The following is a 6829-nucleotide window of genomic DNA, read 5'->3' on the forward strand; positions in this document are numbered from 1 at the left end:
CAGCCTCCTAAGTAGGTGGGACCACAGGCTCATGCCACCACACCCAGCTAATTTTTTGTATTTGTTGTAGAGATGGGGTTTCACCACATTGCTCAGCCTGGTTTCAAACTCATGGGCTCAAGAGATGCTCAGTTTTGAACTCCCAAAGTGCTAGGATTGCAGATGTGAGCCAGCATGCCTATATTAATTTTGTTTTGGGTGGGAGGGTTGAGAAAATCACTTTATTCTAATTAACTCTCAAACAATAAAATTACAGCAGCTGGTTTAAGGAAACCACAGAAATATTTGTCCAGCCCAAAATTCTATACCATCTCGGTGAAATTCTATACAGTGAGAACACCCTCTTCCATTGTAATTCTGAAGCAGGAAAGATATGAATGACAGAGGAGAATTTTAACTGATGGTTTTATACTTTATACCTTTATTGTCAATTATATTTTATGCTAAATTAACTTGGTCATAAGAGCCATTTTCATTTCTTCAATTTGGACTTGATTAGGCTATTCCATTTGCAAATCTGCACTGTTTCAACACCTCATTGAAACCTCACAGAGTTTTATGTCATCCTGGTTCTGGGCATGCTCCAAAAACTGTTTGATCTCAGAAGCAAGGCCGCTGCTGCTGTGCTGGCTGGGTTCCCTGAGGTTCTTGGTAAGTGAGACCAGGCCTCAGAGGCTCAGCATTATTTCTTCCACTAAAACCCCCAGCGTGTGCCCAACAGTAGAGCCCGCAGCAATGCCAGCTGCAGTGGTTGCCATTTGGGCCATCAGAGCTAGCCACCAAGGTGCAGCAGCAGGAAAGCCAGTTGCAGAGGGTGGGGCTGCTGCTGGGGGCTGAGCTGTGGTGCTGGGCTGGGTGCAGTTCTCATCTCAGGTGCCCGGCTGGCTGGAGGGGCCGTGCAAGTGATGATGCGGCTTCCATGCAGCATTATGGCTGCACAGAGGCTCAGCCTGTGAAAGCCTGCAAAGAGCCCAACACCATAAATGTGTTATGAGTATGTGTTTCAAAATTGTATAAGATTTCTAAAAAGTTGATATATCTTGGTACATGTAGTGAATTGCTTTAATCTGATGCTTTTCTGCATAGAGCTTTTAGCTCTGTGCAAATCCTAGAGTGTTGTGTCTTCAAGGATATTCATGGAAAGGACCAGGAATTGTACTCTTGAATAGAGGTTTCTGATAGCTTTGTAGATCATATCATTAGACTATGTAAAAGCTTACAGAACACTAATAAAAGACTGGTGTGTTCATGAAGATCACTAATTGTGTTAGTCCATTGCACTGCTATAAAGAATACCTGAAAGAAAGTGTAATTTATAAAGAAAAGAGGTTCAATTGGCTCAAGGGTTCTGCAGGCTGTACAGGAAGCATGACTGGGGAGGCCTCAAGAAACTTTCAATCATGGCAGAGGGGAAGCAGGCACATCTTACATGGCCAGAGCAGGAGAAAGAGAGAGAGAGGAGGTGCTACACACTTTTAAACAACCAGATCTCGTGAGAACTCACTCACTCTCATGAGAATAGCACCAAAGGGGAAATCTGTCCCCACAACCCAATCACCTCCCACCAGGCCCACCTCCAACACTGGGATTACAACTTGACATGCGATTTGGGTGGGGACACAGATTCAAACCATATCACTAACTCAACCTCAAGCAGAACAAGAATTAATTACCTGGGACTGAACTGATGGAGAAGTGAAATGATTTTTATATCTTTTTGTTTGAAACATTGCTGATTCTTTTCATGTTTTGTTTTGTGGAGTCAAGAAAACTTTATTTCTTTTGAGCTACTTGTAAGTCACAGAAATTGGGTAAAATATACATTTATTTATTTATTTATTTATTTATTTATTTATTTTTTAAACAGAGTTTTGCTCTTGTTGCCCAGGCTGGAGTACAATGGTGTGATCTTGGCTCACTGCAACCTCTGCCTGCCGGGTTCAAGTGATTCTTCTGCCTCAGCCTCCCAAGTAGTTGGCATTACAGGTGCCTGCCACCACACCCAGCTAATTTTTGTATTTTTAGCAGAGGGGTTTCACCATGTTGGCCAGGCTGGTCTCAAACTCCTGACCTCAAGTGATCCACCCTCCTTGGCTTCCCAAAGTGCTGGGATTACAGGCATGAGCCACTGCACTCAGCCTAAAATATACTTTTGTGAGTAAATTGAGACATTTACCTTTCTCTCTACCTGATTTCTCCAGAATTTAGAAACTATTTGTGTGTTTGCTTACATTATGGCAATATAGTTATTTGCATAAGCTCAGTAAGAATCCATTTTTTTTTAACAGGACACAATTGGAGACACTGTTTTTTTTTTAAACCACCATTTGACTGGAATGACATATTTTCTGATATGACCAGATTGCTTTAAATAACTGAAGTTGACTTATAAAGCCGATAGACATGGGGAATGACCGGCCTGGTACCTTGTCTACACAGTTCCCTTACAAGGTTCCTGATCTTGTGGTAAGAAAATAATATCAGTTTCTGGCCAGGTATGGTGGCTCATACCTGTAATCCCAGCACTTTGGGAGGCTGAGGCAGGTGGATCACGAGGTCAGCAGTTCAAGACCAGCCTGGCCAAGATGGTGAAACCCTGTCTCTCCTAAAAATACAAAAAAATTAGCCAAGCATGGTGGCAGGAGCCTGTAATCCCAGCTACTCTGGAGGCCGAGGCAGAGAATTGCTTGATCCCAGGAGGCAGAGGTTGCAGTGAGCTGAGATTGCACCACTGTAGTCCTGCCTGGGTGACAGAGCGAGAAAAAAAAAAAAAAGGACAGTTTCTGACAAGCACAGGGACCTCAAGATATTTTGAGACCTAGAGAAGAGAGAAATTTATCTAGTTTGTACAGGCATGACGGGTACAGTCTGATGGTGAATCCTTGGCTTGGTCACTGCACTCCAGGCTGGGTGATGGAGTGAGATTCTGTCTCAGAAAAATGAAAAAATTAGCTCGGGGTGATGGCACACAACTATAGTCCTTTTTAATCAGTGTTCTCACACACACACCTTTGGATGCTTGGCTGATTATCTCTTTAGGATGAGCCCGTGGAAGGGCGCTCACTGGGTCACCGGATGTGCTCACAATGTGCTCCTTACTTTTCTGGCTGTGAGTCCCTTCCTTTAAAGTTCTCATTACCCCAGGCTCCCCAGGGTGATCTTTTGAGAAAAAGGCCTGTTCCTGTCTTATCCTGTGTAAAACTTCCAAGGCTTTCCATTGCCTGCACGGAAAGGTCCAAACTTCATCCTGGCCCAGCCTTTTGCCAGCTTTGGTGCCGCCCACTGGCTGGAGCACCACATCTCCACTTGGCCTTGAGTTCATCTGAAAAATGGGTACAGATTACACCATTCCCTTCACATTGCCAAGTGGCTAAAGAAGTGAGGAATTTAAGCATTTAGCACAGAGCCCGTCTCTCTGTAAGTTTTAGCTGGTAGTGATCGAAACAGTGAACTCCCCATTGCAGAGACCAGCTTGGTCGGGGAGACCCTAACTCAGCGGCGCTAGAGGAATTAAAGACACACACACAGAAATACAAAGGTGTGAAGTGGGAAATCAGGGGTCTCACAGCCTTCAGAGCTGAGATCCCCGAACAGAGATTTGCCCATGTATTTATTAACAGCAAACCAGTCATTAGTATTGTTTCTATAGATGTTAAATTAACTAAAAGTATCCCTTATAGGAAATGAAGGGATGGGCTGAATTAAAGGAATAGGTTAGGCTAGTTAACTGCAGCAGGAACACACTCTTAAAGACACAGATTGTTCATGCTTTTGTTTGTGGCTTAAGAATGCCTTTAAGCTGTCTTCCGCCCGGGGTGGGCCAGGTGTTTCTTGCCCTTATTCCTGTAAACCCACAACCTTCTAGCGTGGGCGTTAGGGCCACTATGAACATGTTACAGTGCTGCAGAGATTTTGTTTATGGCCAGTTTTGGGGCCAGTTTATGGCCAGATTTTCGGGGGCTTGCTCCCAACCCCCCATTTTGAGTCCTTAATCTGTATTATCAGTAAATAACGTTCTTTTCAAATGATTTACGTGACTCCTGCAAGCTCTGCCTACATCTGCCCACTGGCAATTGACACTTTGTCCAAGCCCCACACAGGAGCACTTACAGTGGCGTGTACTAAGAAAGGGTATCTCTTAGTCTTGGGCCACAGAAGGGAAATCGATATTTTAGTTCTGATAGGAAGGATGGAAAGGAGTTGGCCAGGACAAGAGTTGGGGCCCAAGTTAGGCAAGCAGAAGGAAGAGCCCAGGGCAGCTCCTGCATGGGTCCGGTCCCCTAGGTGGTATGAAGCTTGGTAAGCAAGGGGCTAAGGAAGCCACTGGGGCAGAGCCACATGAGCAGGATTGGCAGAGGGAGACGTGAGGATGGCAAAGCAGGCAGGAAAGGGTGGAGGGTGCCGCGGGTTAGGCAAGGAGTTCAGACAGTCGAGGAATGATGGAAAGCCAATGGGGGCAGCTTTGCTTTGGGATCCAACAATGACTGTTGGTACCCAGCTCTGCCATTTACTAGGTGAGGGACCAAAGACAAGTTACGTTCTCTGAGCCAATTTCCTTATCTGTAAAATGAGAATAATAATTGTACCTTCTTTGGTGGTGAGGACTCAGTGCAATGATGTATTTGTAAAGGGCTCTGCATGTCCTCTGGACTCAGCAAATGTTAGCCATATATAAATAAATGCAGATTCTGGATCCAGTCCCCAAAGTAAGGAAAGACTGGTCCTCAGGTGCCCTTGCTGGAAAAAGCGGGATGGAAAAAGTGGGATTCTTTTATTTTTTGTAGAGTCTCGCTCTGTCATCTATGATGTAGTGAGTGGTATGATCTCAGCTCACTGCAACCTCCACCTCCTGGGTTCAAGCAATTCTCCTGCCTCAGCCTCCTGAGTAGCTGGAGCTACAGGTGCACACCACCACACCCAGCTAATTTCTTTTGTATTTTAGAAGAGATGGAGTTTCACTGTGTTGCCCAGGCTGGTCTCGAACTACTGAACTCAGGCAATCCGCCCGCCTCAGCCTCCCAAAGTGCTAGGATTACAGGCATGAGCCACTGTGCCTGGTCATGATTCTTGATAAAGTGGCTTTGTAGGATTCTTGCCTAAAACTCGGCTCACCAGGCTGAGACAAGGCATAGTTGAAAGGAGGATGCAAAGGAGCCTGACTCCACTTTAGGAGAGACGCTTGTCAGCTGTTCTATCCTTAGCATACAGAAGTGAGTGGCACATAGTGGGGCTTCGGTCAATCATTGGTAAATTGGTAAATGAATGAACCATTCTGAGAAATTTTCTTAAAAAAAAAAAAAAGGCCCTAATTGAATGAGAGAGATACATTTTCCTCCCTTAGCTTTCTAATTCCTGGAGTTAATAAATAGAAACATATATTTTCCCTAGAAAATAATACATTTGTTAAAACAGATTCAGCTTACTTTCATTTTCTACGTCAGCAAATGGTGAAGAAATAATGTTTTTAGTGTTCTAGATGATGTACTTTTCTAACATGCTTTTTATTTGTATGAAATAAAAACAGGATTATTTGGAAACAAATAGCTATCCAAAGTCACATAAAATACGTCTCTCATATTTTGCTTATCAGTTTCTGGTGGCAGGTGTCAATCTAAGCAGTACATCGGAATCACTTGGGGGCTTTTAAAAATCCCAATGCCAGGACCACACTCAGGGCAATTAATTCAGAATCTCTGAAGCTGGGACCCAGGCACCTTCACTTTTCTTTTTCTTTTTTTGGTATTAACTTTATTCTATTTTCTGTATAACTTTAAGTACATAAAGTTTTATTTCCACAGGCCTCAGGAAATGGGTAGAAATCACAGGACAATCTCTTTTCCCACCAAAAAAGTTGCATATTTTGGTAAGTGTTTGTCCTAGAGGGAAAAAACTGAAATTTACATTAGCAGTGCTGTGCAAGATTCTTACATAAATCAAGACCTAAAAGCAGCTTGCAGTGGAGGTTTTGGTCCCCTGTTCAGGTGCTTGGACAGAAGCCATAGCTGGTGAGCATGACAAGGAAAAGGAGGCAGTGAAGACAGGTGACAGGCACCTAGCAGGGAAGGAGGATTCAGGTGTGCCAGACTCCTTGGAATGGGGTGTTGTTTTTCCTTTTTTTTAAAATCTCTGTAGGAAGGTGCTGGGTAGGGATCCCAGAGAAAGAAAGGGTCCAATACTTCTTTAACTGCCCTGGATGAAGGGCACTGCTGTAGCAGCTAGTATCGGAGACTCTCCTATCTCACGGTTGAGGCAGAACTAGGATAGAATAGTGAATAAAAGGAATGCTTATAGGAAGCCATTTTGCGTGGAATGCTAGATGGCCAAACCTCAGCCTTCAGTCCAGTGTAACCCTTGCCTCACTTGTCAATAGTGAAAAATTAGTTTGGTTAGAAGAACCAGCTGGAAACACACCAGCTTCTGCTACCTTCATGCTCATCGTTAGAAAAAGATTAACCAGTGTGAACATTCTGATCTGTTAATTCCTTGGACTGTTTTCCTCCCAATGGACTGTTTGTTGGTAGAATAACCTCCAAAACTCAAAGCTAAAATGCATCATTTTAGCCTGGTCGGCAGTTCCTTAAGAATGGACTGGTGGCATGGTTGAGCTAATATGGAAAAGCTACACCTTCCTGCAGAAGATCACCTGACCTGCTATCCCACTGCAAATCTCAGCCTGAGGTATAATTCAGTGAAGGCAGGTAGCTGTGCTTCTCAGAGCAGAGAAGCAGTTTTAAGAGCAGAAAGGTAGAGGAAATCTAGAAAAGAACCGTCTTGATACAAATTTCTCCCATGGTATGAAGGGAGGGCAAAGAACCCAGTGGCACTTTGC

At 44.0% G+C, this 6829-nt stretch overlaps 1 pseudogene; it reads right to left on the reverse strand.

Moving 5' to 3' along the window:
• Positions 1-495: 495 nt before the first annotated feature.
• On the reverse strand, positions 496-3322 carry LOC112631010 (annotated as a pseudogene).
• Positions 3323-6829: the final 3507 nt, after the last annotated feature.

The sequence above is a fragment of the Theropithecus gelada genome, chromosome 9, assembly GCF_003255815.1.
Source record: "Theropithecus gelada isolate Dixy chromosome 9, Tgel_1.0, whole genome shotgun sequence".
NCBI classification, from domain to species: Eukaryota; Metazoa; Chordata; class Mammalia; order Primates; family Cercopithecidae; genus Theropithecus; species Theropithecus gelada.